The 15,657-nt window shown below is 39.2% G+C and overlaps 1 pseudogene; it reads left to right on the top strand.

The window, feature by feature from the left end:
• Positions 1 to 694: 694 nt before the first annotated feature.
• LOC120612418 (uncharacterized) lies at positions 695 to 813 on the top strand (annotated as a pseudogene).
• Positions 814 to 15,657: the final 14,844 nt, after the last annotated feature.

The following is a 15,657-nucleotide window of genomic DNA, read 5'->3' as shown; positions in this document are numbered from 1 at the left end:
CCTAATAACTTGCGATGTTGAGCATCTTTTCATGTTTGTTGGACATTTGTATGTCTTCTTGGGAGAAGTATCTGTTCAGGCCCTCTGTCCATTTTTTGATTAATTTTTTTTTATTGTTGCTATTGAGTTGTAGGAGTTCTTTGTATATTTTGGATATTAGGCCCTTATTGTAGGCATTACTTGCAAGTATATTTTCCCATTCAGATGGTTGTCTACCTTGTTGATGGTTTCTTTTGCTATGCAGAAGATTTTAGTTTGATGTAGTCCCATTCATTTATTTTTGCTTTTACTTCCCTTGCCTTTGAGGTGAAATTCATAAAATCCTCTTTAAGTACAAGGTCCATGAGTTTAGTTCCTATGTTTTCTTCTATGCAATTTATTGTTTCAGGTCTTATATCCAGGTCCTTAATCTATTTCGAGTTAATTTTGGTGTGTGGTGAAGGACAACAGTCTGCTTTCATTCTTTTGCAGGTGGCTTTCCAGTTTTCCCAGCACCATTTATTGAAAAAACTTTCTTTCCTCCACTGTATGTTTTTGGCTTTTTTTTGTTAATAATTATTTGCGCATATAAACATGGATTTACTTCTGGACTCTTGATTCTGTTCCACTGGTCTGTATGTCTGTTTTTCTGTCAATGCCATGCCATTTTGATTATTGTTGCTTTAAAATGCATTTTTTAAAAATGGGAAAACAGGTCTATGGCCATGCCACCCCGAACAAGCCTGATCCTGTCTGATCTCGGAAGCTAAGCAGGGTCGGGCCTGGTTAGTACTTGGATGGGAGACCACCTAGGAAGTCCAGGTGCTGTAGGCGTAAAAAATAAAAAATAAAAAATTGTAAGCTGACACAGTTCTTGCAATCTGTGAGGTCAACCAAAGGTTGCCTCGCCGAAAAAAAAAAAAAAAAAGAGAAAACACGTATTAACTTCACAAGAGTATTGTTAATTAAGTGATAATGGTAGAAAAAATACTATATAGTTATTAAAGAGGGGAGAATTCTATATGTGGAACAGACCCAGATTGGTAACAATAACTGATCTATTTTTAAATGAAAAAAGCAGGGTTCAGGTCAATGTATACACTTAGCTTTCACTCTGTTACAGAAAAGATATTCACAAATATATACTATATAGGCGTAGAATATCTCTGGTAATAAAGATTGCCTTTTAGGAAGAGAACTGGATGGCTGCAGGCAGTGGTGGAACGGAGGTCTCGTTTTACAGAATAGCCTTTGTATCTTTTAAACCCATGTACATGTAATATCTATTAAAAATAAATTCCTTTTTGGAAAGAGATAGTAGGAGCTTAGGGACAACTTTCTGCCTCCCTTCTCCCTTCTCTTAACACACTCAAACACAAAGAGAACTCCCTGCAATCACATACACACCTTCCTTCCACATAAACACTTGAGCAGTAAACATATAGCCATATAAGCACATGGCCTGTGTATGCTTATGAAGGCAATCATCATCTATTGTACTCACAAACATCCCCATGCATGTACCCAACAAGCACATATACACACATGTGCTTTTGACCCAGCCCCTTCACCCTCTACTCACACCTGTGCCTGCTTCATATGTATGTACACCTGGGCGGATGTCCCCAATTACATGGCAAAACAGGTTAAAAGTATCTTATTCAAAACCACTAGTGGGGCCTAATTATAGGTGACTGTAAAACTCTAATTAGGGGAGGACTCATTAGCCACTAAACAAAGGAGGAGAAAGGCAGACCTGAAATTAAAAGACCTGAATGACAAATGCAGTCTCCTCACACAGTTAGGAAAGAGGCGCTTAATTGCCCTTTGACAAAACTGGAGTGGGGTAGACAAGAAGGCGGGGAGGCAATAATCAAAGGAGAGGACTCCTCAAGGCAAGGTCTCTCTCCCACGCTGACTGCTCCAGCATCCACCTGGAGACCATTTATATGAAAACAATCACTTGCCTTCCATCACTGGTAGATGAAGTAAGAGGAACTTAATACCTGCACCCTGTACTTCCTCCACACTCTGAGCTGCCTTCTGGGATCCCTCAAGAATCCTGGTTCCTCAGTCCCCTCCCACCTATCAAAATCTGTTCTCTGGGGGCTGTAAGTATGGCCTTACGCAGAGGTCACCCAGCTCTAATCTGACTCAGCCACTCACTGGCTGTATGACTTTTGTGAGTCACTTAAACTAAGCAAACCTTTCCCCTCAATTACAAAATGGATTGATAATGTCTATTTTCCAGAGCTGTGAACAAGCACAGAATGGTAAATGAGAAAGTGATTTGTAAACTGCAAGCTGCTACATAATTATTAGCCATTATAGACCAGATCCACTTAGACTAGGCCAAATGTTCATGGAGAACAGGAGTCATATCTTAGTCATATTTGCTTTCAGATTCCTGCAACATTTATCTAGTAGGCTGGAACTGAAGAGTCATTCTCACTATGGGGTAAATGGCAAACGAAAACAAATAAGTTCTCTGTCCGCTGGTGTGACTAAATGAATATAACTTTTGGAAATGGGACGTGTAGTGGCATACCATTAGTTCTAATATTTATTGAGTATTTACTGTGTAGCAGGTATCATTTTAAGCAGTTTACATGTGCTTACATTATTTGAGACTCACAATGTCCTTTAGAGGGAGCACATTACCAGTATCATCCCCATTTTAAAGAAGAGGAAATAGAGTCTCAAGTTAAGGAAATTACCCAAAGCTGTACTGCAGGTAAGTAGGAGAGCAGGTCTTGAACCAAAGCAGTTTGGCTCCTCAGCTTACACTCTGAACTGTGTAGAGTTTAGGTACCAACCAGCAGGTGGTGAATGCCATTGTGGCCTTATAGTTGCCCTTGAATTACAGTTATAGCTAATATTTCTTGAGTGCTTATAATATCCTGGGCACTATGCTAAGACTTTTACATGTGCTATCTCCTTTAATTCTTTCAATAACCCTATAAAATAGGTGCTATTGTTTATTTTCCTCATTTTACAGGTGAAGAAACTGGGGCCCCAAGAGATACAATAAATTACTCGTTATCACAGTAAGAGATGAATGTAGAGCTAAAGTTGAAACTTGTTAGTTTGACTCAGAGCCTACATCCTGAACCTCATAATATTTTGCAGTTACTTTGCATAAGCAGCCATTTCCCTTGCCGAAGCTTTAAGACTGGTTCTGTGTGGCCCAGCTAGTCTGCTTCCCCAAGAGGAGTGAAGTCTGGGAGGTGGGAGGGATGCCATGGAGGTAGAGAAGGGGCTGAGCTAGTCCTGATGTGTGGAGCAGGAGAAGGGAGAAAGCAGAAAAGTAGAGGCAACGACAGCGTAGCTTCTAAAAGTGGGATATTTTGTTATTTGCTTTGGCGTAAAAAGATAACATAGGCCCACAAAGAGTTTGTGGCCTAGAGACAGCACAAAACTAACCCTCAAGTGATTGTGCTAGAAGATAGCTTCAGAGATTCATTATGAGGAGATATGCATATGGTAGATGAAATCAGAATAACGGTCATGGATAAGGAGGAATGCAACTTGGTTCTTGAAGGGAGGAGAGGCTATCAGTAAATGGAGAGAGCTGCGGAGAGTGTTCCAAGAGCTAAACCTTTCATTTTTGCAATGCCCCCTCCACATTTGAAAGATTTTGCCTATCAAAGTAGATTTATTAAGTAATACATTTTCCTATTTATAATTAAAGACAACAGCACTGTCTATTAAAGCTTCTGATTATCACACATTAGCCAACATTTATTCAACAAGCAAGTTTTTGTACCTGCTATATGTATTGTGCTGTGTCCAGTACTTGGAATATATTGATAGTACATTGATAGACAAGATACTGCCCCTTCCTTCAAGGAACTTTCTGAGTTTTGTAGTTGAAACCAAAGAAACTTGACATTTCTCTCCAGCACTATCTTGGGTAGGTAAGTGTATATTTGTTAGGACTTTTGAAATATATGAAAAGAAAAATTATTATCATTTATTGAGGGACAACTATGTGCCAGGCATGCACTAGGCACTTTACAAATAATTGGTTTTATTTTTTCATGTTTCCTCTCCATCTTCATTCGAATGCAAGCTCCATGTTTTGTTCATTGCTATATCTCCAGTGCCCACAATGATGCCTGCTACAGACTAGGTGCTCAACAAATACTAGTTAAATTGACTACATAAATTAACTCTGATCTCTCAACAACCCTGCAAAGTAGTTGTGGTCATTTTTTCTTTTACCATTGAGGAATCTAAGACTCAGATGGAATAAGTTGCTCAACACTCAATGATGGAGCAGGGATTTAAATCTCAGACCTGTCTGACTTTAAAGGTGCTCCTCCCGTTCTATTCTTCTGCCAGAGAAACCTAGAGACAGAGGCACTAGGTTGGAAAGCTCTGAAATAAGACATGAATATGCAAGTGTATGTTTAAGCAGGAGAATGGGTCAGTGTGCATGTCAGAGGGAGAGCGGGGAATGAGGCTGTAAGGCATGCTAGAGTGGAGGGCCTGAAATGCTGAACTGAGGACTTTGACTGAATTTGGAAGGTACTGGATACAGCAAATTTCAACTTGGTACTGGATACAGCAAATTTCAACTTGGTTGGAATTGTGTTGGAAAGGTTAATCTAGCAGCAATATATATATATATAGTGGTTTGGATTTTAGAGAGATGGGAGATGACTAGTGTCATTAATTCGTCAGTCGAGGAGGTGGTAACTGGTAATTGAAAGAAGATGGTGACAATAAGACTAGAAAGGATGATGTCAGAATGGACTCAAATGCCCCAAGTGGGGGAGGCTAGATCAAGTTACAGGACTGATTTGCAACAACAAGTAGGTGAGATAGCTAGTCTGTATGGTTTCCTCCTCCTTCTTAGAATTATCTCCAGGTGGGTAGTGGTCTCTGTTTTAGGACCACAGGACCACCTTCTCGGCAGAGCCTATATCTAGTCATTTTCTTACCAAATATTTATGGAGCGCTTAATGTTATATGCTCACAGCGTTAGCATTTTTTTTTTTTTTGCACTTTGGACTTAGGTCAATAAATGTATTAAGGCCATACTGTGTTATATTTTGGAGATACAGGAGAACAGACATGTGGGACTCTATCTGGCTTCCTAATTCAATATATATGAAGAAACCTTTTAGTTTCTTCAAATGGAAAATGAGAATAATTACAGATATCTTACAGACATGCTGTCAGAATTCAATGACTTAATACAGGTTAAGCAAATAGAATAGTGCCTGATATGTAGTAACTGGTTGGTAAGGGTTTGCTACTGTTATGCACATAAAAGACATAGCCCCTTCCTTCAAGGACACAATCATATAACTGGATTTATCCGGTTCGGCAAGGAAGTACAATAATAGATACATACACAAGGGACAGAAAGTTCTAAAGGAAAGTGATTCTTATAGATACTTGTCTGTTCAACCTGATTCCTCCTGCTGAAGCTTTCTTTATATCACCCAGACTCCTCAGTGATAAAATGACTATCAACTCTTCTCAAGCCTCTATGATCTTAGGACTTCCTAGGAGTGTGCAAGAGTCAGAGCCCCCACCAATTTTGGAAGTGAACTTTATCCCCCTCCAACTCAGCAGACCTGTAGAAATTAAATCTCTGCCTAAGACAAATGAGATTAGGTTCCCTTTAGAGAGAAAAACCCCACAATCTTCACCTCTCTCTAGACACAGATATTCATTTGCCTGATCACCTGAAAAGCAGATGAGCCTCTGAGATGCCCTCTTTCTTGTTTACTTAGGGGTGAAAAATTACTAGCAAGAAACCAATTAGTATCTTCTATGAGCAGGTCCCAAGGCTTCTGGAGCTGATTCTTTTACTCCATCCTTTGCACATAAGCAGCATCGGCTTTGAGATCTGGTCCTAATTGAGTCCAACCTGTGCTGTTATCATTTTTTAATTGTAGACCCAAGAGAGAAGAGGGAAGAAGGGAAGGGGCTCTGTCCTTTCTTTGTCTTCAGCTTAGAGGAAGGCAATCAAGAGAGAGGGTGATGCATCAGAGGGGTCAGGGGTCAGCAATGAAAGAATTACCTAGACACCTGGGTGGTTGATTTACATGCAATAAAAAAATAATAAAAATGAATCTTTCTCAAACACTTAATATGTACCAGGCTCTATTCTAAATGCTTCATATGGATTAACAGATCTAATTACCACAACAATTTAAGTTAGATATTCTTACTAGTTCTCATTTAAAAAAGAGGAAAATGGAGGCACTAAAAGGTTAAGTATTTGCCCAAGGTTACACAACTAAATTGAAGGGAAACCAAGATTTGAGCCTTGACATTCCTGCTGTCTCCTCTGTATTCATAAGAGCTATGCTGTACCACTTCTCACCTCAGCTAGCCCCTTTGTTGTACTCAGAGAGCCGAGTTGTCAGCGGCAACATTGGAGCAAAACTCAAGTCCAGCTGCTGCTGCTGAGAAACTACCAAGCCTGGGTCTTTGTGATCTCCCAGTTATTTGCTGGGAGACACTTCAGGAGCATCAAGTAGGTGGTGGTCTCTGAATGTAGAGCTCTGACCTGGCTATAAAGGAGACACAGAGGAAGGAGAAGCAGGCTTTGGGGACACCTGGTCTAATGAGGAAACAGGATGTGCAAATGACTGAGATAAGCAAAGGCAAGTTAATATCCGCCATTAGGGGCAACAACCTGAAACCCAAAGCCCAAACCTCCAAGTAAAGCAAGTGAGGCCCCTAGACCTGTGCCTTTGCCAACCTCCCCAGCCTCAGGATGCTTGTCTTGGATGAAGACTGAGAAGAAGAAATCGATTCTCCATGTTGCAGCTTCTTCTCATTTCAACCCTATTGACAGAGCCCAACACTTCCCCCTTGCTAGAGTAAAACTACTTGGATTCAAATTCTTATGCCAGTTTCCAATCCTTTTGTTTCTTAGGGCACAGGGTTGCATGTTCAAATGTCCTGAGAGGCCAGGCAGGACAAATAACAAATAGCAGAGAAAATCCAATAGTGAATAATACAATTGCCTTAACCTGAAGACCACGCACTTAGCCTAAAGGCTTTCAGGATAAAAGCACTGCTGAATGGGCAAAATCCCTCTGGGTCTATAACTGTAAGGCTCTTAGCTCCCCAGGGGAAGAAGCAATGGGAGTGAACCCAGAATTTCACTCCTTCTCTGTGAATTGCTTTGTAATAAGGACACAGGTGGTTCAACCACACTGTAGATGTATGGATGAACTCCAAAGCCAGGTTATGTAATTTTGAATCCCAGCTCTATTATTTATTTATTGCCTCTGTGACTTTGGACAAGTTATATGCCCTCCTCTGCCTCAGTTCCTTCATCTGTAAGATGGGGAGAATGGTCAGACCCACTTCATAAAAGCTGTTGTAGGAATTAAATGAGTTATATGTAAAGTGCTTAGAACAGTGTCTGGCACATATTTAGTGCCATACAAGTGTTAACAATTATTATTCTATTTCATAAGTTCTGGATACTATGGACATATAATGGCAAAACATTGTTCTGTATATAATCCGACAGCAAGAAGGTAAGCAAGGGTTGTATTTGTGGCAATATCTTTAACTTTTTGGGTTTCCTGGAGTTCACTGTTATATCTCTACTTATTATTTTGTCATTAATAATAATAAATGATTAGTAATACTATTAGTATTATTTATTACATAATATAATATATTGATAATAAAATTATTAAAATTAAAAATAATACTAGTATAGATTACATATAGAGGAGCTTTCTGTGAATTTCTGGGAACTATACTAAATTTTTTATATATATCTTATCTCAATCTTCACATTAATCCTATGCGACAAGGACTATTATTATCTCCATTTTACAAAGGAGGTTACGGAGGTTTAGAGAAGTTAAACCTCAGTCAACTTTTAAAAGCACAAAAATGTGCTGCCTAGATTTAATGAAATCCTATACCAATATCTATGAATCTTATAGACAAGAAATTCTGGGGATATGGACTATTTTTTTTTTCTTTTTCAGCTTTATTGAAGTATAATTGACAAATAAAACTGTACAATATGAAAATTCGATATACACATATATTGTGAAAGGATTCTTTTCATCAAGTTAGTTAGCACAGCCAGCACCTGACATATTTATCTTTAAAATTTCTTAGGGGGATGAGAATATTTAAATTCTACTCTCATAGCAAATTTTAATTATACAATATAGCATTATCAACTATAGTCACCACGTTATACATTATATACTCAGACTTTATTCATCTTATAACTGAAACTTTGTATCCTTTTACCAACCTCTCCCTATTACTCCTACCCCTAGAAACCACTTTTCTATTCTGTTTCTATGAGTTTGACTTTTTTCATCTTTATTGAAATATAATAGACAATTAGTTGCTTGTATTTCCACTGTACAATACAATGAGTTTTTTTTCAATTATAGTTGGCATACAATAATATACCAGTTTCAGTTGTATAGCATAGTGATCAGAGTTCCACATAACTCGCAAAGTGATCATCCCACTAAATCTAGTACCCTACTTCCCCCCTACATATTTATTCCAACATTATTAACCATCTTCCTCACACTATGCTCTACATCTCCATGTCTACTCTGCAACTATACATTTATATCTTTTAATCCCTTTGCCTTTTTTTGTCTCCCCAATCCCTCCTCACATCTAGTTTCCCTCTAAATATTCTCTGTATCTATGAGTTTATTTCCACTTTTGTTGTTGTTGTTGTTGATTTTGTTCTTTAGGTTCCACATGTACATGAAATCATGTGATATTTGTCTTTCTCTATCCGACCCATTTCATTCAGCTCCATATCCTCTAGGTCCATCAAGGCAATATCTTTTTCCATTCCCTTCCTTTTATTCTGTGTATGTCTTTTAATCTGAAGTGAGTCCCTTGTAGGTAGCATATGTAGGGGTCTTGTTTTATTATCCATTCAGCCACTCTATCTTTTGGGTGAAGTCCTTAATTCTTTTCCATTTGAGGTACTTGTTGGTAGGAAGGTAGCTGTTACCATTCTTTATTTCTGTTTTTGATACATGTTTTTTTCTTCTTAAAGAAGTCCCTCCAACATTTCCTGTAATACTGGCTTGGTAATGATAAATTCCTTTAGTTTATTTTTGTCTGGGGAGCTCTTTATTTGTCCTTAAACTCTAAATAATAGCTTTGCTGGATAAAGTATTCTTGGTTATAGATCCTGGGTCTTCATCACATTGAATATTTTCTGTTAAGCTCTTCTGTACTGCATAATTTCTTTTGAGAAATCAGCTGCCAGTCTTATGAGTGCTCCCTTGTAGGTAGCTAACTGCTTTTCTCTTGCTGCCTTTAGGATTCTCTCTTTGTATTTAACCTTTGGCATTTGAATTATGATGTGTCTTGGTGGGGGCTTCTTTGGGTTCATGATTTTTGGGACTCTCTGAGCTTCCTGAGGTTTTATGTCTATTTTCTTCACCAGGTTAGGGAAGTTTTCCATCATTATTTCTTCAAATAGCTCTTCAACATCTTGTTTTCCTTCAGATACATCAATGACATGGATATTTTTACCTTTAATAGTGTCCAATAGTCTCCTTAAATTATTACTATAGTCTTGGCTTCTCTTTTCTTGCCATTCTGATGAGTGTCCTTGACTTTCCCATCCTCTATATAAGTCATTCGATCCTCTTCTTTATTCACTTTGCTTATTCCATTTAATATACTTCTCATCTCAGATAATGTGTTCTTCATTTCTGACTGGTTCCCTTTTATAATTTCCATTTTCATGTTTATGTTTTTATCTCTTTGTTGAAGTTCTCACTGAATTCATCTATACTTACCCTAAGTTCATCGAGTATCTTTATAACCAGTGTTTTGAACTCTACATCTTTTAGATTGCTTGACTCCATTATTTCTGGGTCTCTGTTCTGTTCTCCATATGGTTTCTGCTTCTTTGTCTTCCCATTTTGGCTGCCTTTCTGTGTCTGTTTCTATGTACTAAGTAAAGCTCTTAAGTCTGCCGGTCTTATTAGTACAGCTATGTGTGGTAGGTGTCTAGTGGCACAGTCCTGAGAGAGGTTTAGCTGCAGGCCAAATTTAGCCCCAGCCTGTGCCCCTCCAGGGTCACCTGTTAAAACTCAGCAAGCAATCCACAGATGCTGTGCTTGTAGTTGCCTCAAAAGGCCACATCAGAAACCAAGGCCAGCTGCCACCAGTGAGTCTAGACACTGCTCAGCAAGAAGCACCTGACTAAGCGAGGATGCCTGGATGTGGCTTGGGTGGGGCCACGAGTTGGGGGAGGCGGAGTTTCATGGAATCCTCTGGATGGATTCAAAATGGATCTCTGTCATCCATTTTGATGACATCTCTGCTATGGCGGCATTGAGTCCTCACACTGGGACAGGGGAGGGCTCAACAGAGGAACAATGGATACTGCCGTCACTTCTGTACAAAGCGTGTCTCGCCTTGGCCCTCACTCTGACAACTCAGTGTCCCCCTGTAAGTTCCTGGTGCCCCCTGCCCAGCTGAACCAGTGCTGGTACTCAGAGTGAGCAGGTTGGTCATGGTGAAAGTCCACTTGTGGACATGGCCCCTTTAAGAGGTATCTGCTGCTGCTGCAGCTTCTGTCCCACTCAGCTGCTCAGCCCAGGCAGCCTTGCATCCTGGCCCCATCCTACCTTCTGCCATTGCAGGGTGATTTCTTAGATTTCTCCTTAGTTGTATGGCTTGTTCGTCTAGATCCCAGGTAATTTGTCTTTGCTGTTTGCTCCTTGTTTTTATCGCAACTTAGATTTGGTTGTCAGAGAGATGAACAGAGCCTTTATAATCTATGCCATTTCTCCCCTCCCCTTGGTCTATTCTTTAAAAGGAAACTCTTCTAGTGTTTGTTTTCTGTTTGGTTAGGGAGAGACTATGTAGAGCAAAAAGAAGCAGAGCAGCTTGAGGCTGAAAATGTTCATTTTAAACTTCTGCATAGCATTTGACACTTAATTAAGTGTTCTCTGTTTGTTTCAGAACCTTTTTGAAACAAAGCATTATGTAATGAAAAAAGTAGTGTGGTGGCATTCCTTTTTTTGAACAATCCTCCACAACAAAACTATGAGATAGGCATTATAATCCCCATTTTACAAATGGGAAAACTGAGACTCAAGGGATTTGGTAACTTGCCCAAGTTAAGTGCAGGCCAGGACTCAAACCTATGTCTTATAAATTTCCACCTAGCAGCCTTTGACTACATTATACTACCTAAAATAGTCCATGCCACTGACAGTGGACCCAATCAAGCCACCATGTTTATGACACTGTACTAAATGCCAAGGAAGAATAAGAAAGTATCCAGACTAGACATTACTTATGCTTAAAGCAGAGAGGCAAGACACATAAGAAAATGAGTTAATGATAGCAGGTGAACACACAATGTAAATATATATATGCCTTACTGTTAAAATGTATAGCTGAAACTTACATTTGGATTTTGTTAACCAATGTCACCATAAAAAAATAATTAATTAATTTAAAAAAATAGTGAAAAAAAAGAAAATGAGTTAGTGATAGACGAAACTTTACTAAGCAGTAACATTGAAGACGAAGGGAAAGCAGTTGTCACATGTCAAGGGGGAAGTAAGATTTTGTGCATATAAAAGATATTTGTGCACATGCTGAACAGAAGAAGCCAAAAGGGTGAGAAGCTGTTGCTCTGCTCAGCTCTACAACCCAACCGAGCCTCAAGCTGAGCTCTTGTGCATAGAATACTTTATTGCCACAAAACATTTCCTCTCTCCTTTTCTCAAGTTGCCTGTGTATTTCATTATGATTTTAATTGAGGACTGGGGAATTTATGCTGTGCAACTCTTGTCTCCAGCATTCTTATCACTTTAATTTGTTGAGCTGCCTAATTACCTAAATATTTCAAGCCAATAAGCAGGATGGGTATGTTGGGGCTAGTGTATCTATCGCCTTCCTCTTCTTCCCCCAGCAGTGCCATCCTCATCCTGGCAGTTTGCATTGGAGGGTGGCAGCTCCATTTCCCTCCAATATTAATAATTATGACATTAGAAGGGTGATCTGCTGCAATTCAGCCTTTCTATTTGCAGGATGGTAGCTGCATATCAATGGCATGATTAGGCAAATAAAATCAAATTGGCACTGTTATGAAATATTTACATGGCCAGAATGCATATGCTTCAATCTCATTGTTCCCATTATTAAGCCATTTTATAATCTCATAACATTTAGACTCACACTTTGCATTTCTAATTAACTTGAGGAGTGACTACGCTGAGAATTAATTGCAACTTGTGCATTTTTCTACACACAGACTCGCTGAGAAACAAACTCTGATTAGCAATCATGCAATCCGCCCCAAGATGGACTCCAGGCTGACTTGTGTTCTGTCTGCCAGTTGGGAAAAGTGGCTGGGGACATCGGTTTTCATTAAAATTTGGTTCAAATCACATGTAGGAACAGTCTGAGTGCAAAAATCTCTTTTTCCTTTGAGGGACTAGTTTCTTTTACAAAGAAGCAGTTTGAAGTGAGGTAGTGGTTTTCAGGCTTTTGGATTTTGTGGCTCAATAACATCTATAAAATAAGAATAATAAAAAAGATTTGGGGTATCTAAATAGCTGTTATATTAGGCTATATACTGTCCTTATTTAGAATTACTTCAGTAGGAAGGAAGTGCTGTATCTCTTACACTTTATCATTGTTTAGTTAGCATTCGAAAGTCTAATCAAAAGTCCATACTCCTGAAGTGGCTACTATAAGCACTTTAATGATCTTTATCTCTTATTAACACCAGAGTTTTGTTAATATGTACAATAGATGTCAGAAATGATTATTTCCTAGTGAAAAGAGTGATGTTCAAGATATGTAGATTGCTTAGAAATACTGATCAGGCGCTTTCTGTCATGGAAGAACAGGGAATGTACTTTAAGCACATCCAGTAGCCTACACCTTTCAGAACACTGGCATGGCCCAGAATTTTGCCCCGTTATATTTTAGGAAGTTTATATAGGATCTGGTTGCTTGAATCTGATAAGTGATTTGAATCTACTGTGAGTGAAACTTACTTTCAAGATGAGCAAGTGGTTCTCAGCGGGGAATGATTTTGCTCCTCCCCGTCACCTAAGGCTGTGTGTGTGTGCGTGTGTAGGGAGGTACGCTACTAGCATCTAGTGAGTAGAGGCCTGCTCTCTTCCACAACAGAAAATGACCCACCAAAAAATCATTTGTGCCAAGAAACCTTTGAAAAGGATAGAGATTCAATTTCATTGCGCTCACAGAACTGGCCGTGTAACTATTTTTATATCTAATTGCTAATGCTTGCATGTGGCAGAATTTAGTCTGTGCCTCTCTTTCACTGTAATATGTGATCTGAAGTTGGAGAGAAGAAACCTGCATCCTTTCCCTGTCTCAACTATTAGAGATTACCAATAGCTGTCAAAAAGAACATAATAATTGTGTATAACTAAGTTGTCCTAGGTCAGTTTGAAATAACAGTGTAGATTCTTGGTTTTTCATTTTGGAAACTTTAAATTTTGTTAATTCCTGACTTTAAAAAGAAATAAGTACTATCCACTATTGCCTTCATGTAACAGAATAAAAAGATTTAATACCAAAGACATATAATAAAGAGGAATTCTTTACGTTAAATATGTTTAGCTTTTTAAAAATTCACTCCCCTGACCAACTCATTGCATTAGGATTTGCTCCAGGTTCTCCTCATACTGGCAAGAATGTGCCCAATTTAGAAGCAAATGTTGCTCTTTCTTTCTTTAAAGGGATTCTGGAATCCAGGTACCAGCCTAGAAAGGGGAACATCTTTCCCAGAGAAGGTCGAGAAAATCTCCAGGCAACCAGGCTACTGGGACAACTTTCAATGTCCTTCTTTCACCATGCTGGAAAATCACAAATAGTACAAGCTTCTCCACTGAGGGGAAAAGAAGGTAGCATGGCTCTCATTTTACAGAGGAAAAAATAGCCTTTAGTGACTTACTCAAAGTCATATGGCCAATATATGTTGTCTAATATCTGAATCCAGATCTCCCTGCCTCTAAGATCTCAGATAGGAGACATCTCTGCTATGATGTGGCTAAATGACTTTGAACATGTTCCCACTCAGTGTCTCATGGATCATAGGGTTGAATATTCTTTGTTGGATTGTCTGGTCCAGAGATTCTCAAACTTAAACATAATATTTCGATGAACCTTTTGAAAGAAAATTATATGCTTTAATTTTTTTCATAGGAAAAATATCTTTAAAAACTCTGACACTGTTAATACAATTTCATAGAAGAGAGGATATTTTAATACTAGGAAAGTAAGAAATAATGTATTCTTTTAGTCATTCAATAAATATTTATCAACTATCTATTATATATGGGTATTTTTCTGGGTGTTGGTGAAAAAACAGAGAACAAGAACAACAAAGCCCTTGCCCTCTTGGAACTTAAGTTCCAGTGACATAATCTCAATAAAAGAAAGCTGTTAAAGTAAACTAAATTGAACTCTATAAAAGATTTATTATAGTGTCCTTACTGCTCTCTTTTCATCTTAATAAAAATCTTGTCATATGTCAGCATTGATTCACAGACCAGCATTTGAGAACACTGGATCTAGAGCAATTGTCTGCTTTCAGGGACAGAGCCCTATGTTACATCAGATGGAAGGAAATCAGATCAAAATCGAGATGCCGTCTGGATTCTCACAGGGCCTGGGGTTCATAGCTCAAATGGGAAATGGAGCGTGGCATTGTATATGGGCAGTACGAGCCAGATTTCTGCAAGTGAAACTTCTGGTGCTTCGGTTCAACCAGTAAAGTGGCATTTTCCACATCCCTTTACTTTGCCGGTTTTTTCTATAGCCTCACTGGTAAGTCTGGAACTCTTCCAAAGCATTCACAGCCTTCCATCTCTCAGCTCATTGTCAGCCCTGGGAGGCTGTCTAAGTTCATTTCACACTTAGGGAAAGTGAGCCCCAAGAAGAGGTTGCCTGGCAAAGCAGAAATGGCTTTAGGACCTATCTTAGCTCTTCTGCTTTTCATCCATAGATCTACTCACAGGACAAGTCAGAGAGTCATCTCAGTTCAGAAGAGAAAAGGCCAGAAGTATATTCTTCAGGCCATTGTCACAACAACTTTGTTTCTTTCCCTTGATTGTTTGGATTATACCACTTCAGAATCACCCTCCCTACTCTGCCCAAAGCAATGCCCTAGGAGTTCAGGGAAGTAGGTTTGCATGGTTAGTATCTTACTTACTAAACTGTCCAGCAGGCTTGGAAATGACAGAAAATAATTCAAATGCTGAAAAATTATGCCCAGAGCACAATGAAGAGACAGGAGCAAGGCAGTAGAAGCAGAAAGTCTGAGGCTGGGAGGCTGTTCAGTTAGCTCCCCAGGGCCACTGGAATCCTAAATGTGGAAATCAGAAGGCCAGAAGCCTTGTCTTACCTTGGCAGTTGGAAAATAAACACCTAGCTTCCCTTGCTCTGCTTTAGAGAAAGGAAAGTCTGGCTGGCTGGCGTATTTTGTGACATGTGCCTCTCCTTTGGCCTCCAAGCAGGGCTGCATTTACACCATTCCTACTGGCTGCCATTGGGCAGCACTCCTCTCCCTCCTTCCACGTGAATGCCTGCTCATAACCGTGCTCTTCCCAAGTCACCTCCCACGGAAGCCTTCCTTCGCTGGTCTGAGTGTGGTGCCCTCAAAAGTCTCATCTTGTTAACTATGGAATT

This window comes from Pteropus medius, unplaced genomic scaffold (assembly GCF_902729225.1).
Source record: "Pteropus medius unplaced genomic scaffold, Ma_sr-lr_union100, whole genome shotgun sequence".
Taxonomy (NCBI): domain Eukaryota; kingdom Metazoa; phylum Chordata; class Mammalia; order Chiroptera; family Pteropodidae; genus Pteropus; species Pteropus medius.
This window is presented reverse-complemented; position numbering and strand designations above follow the sequence as displayed.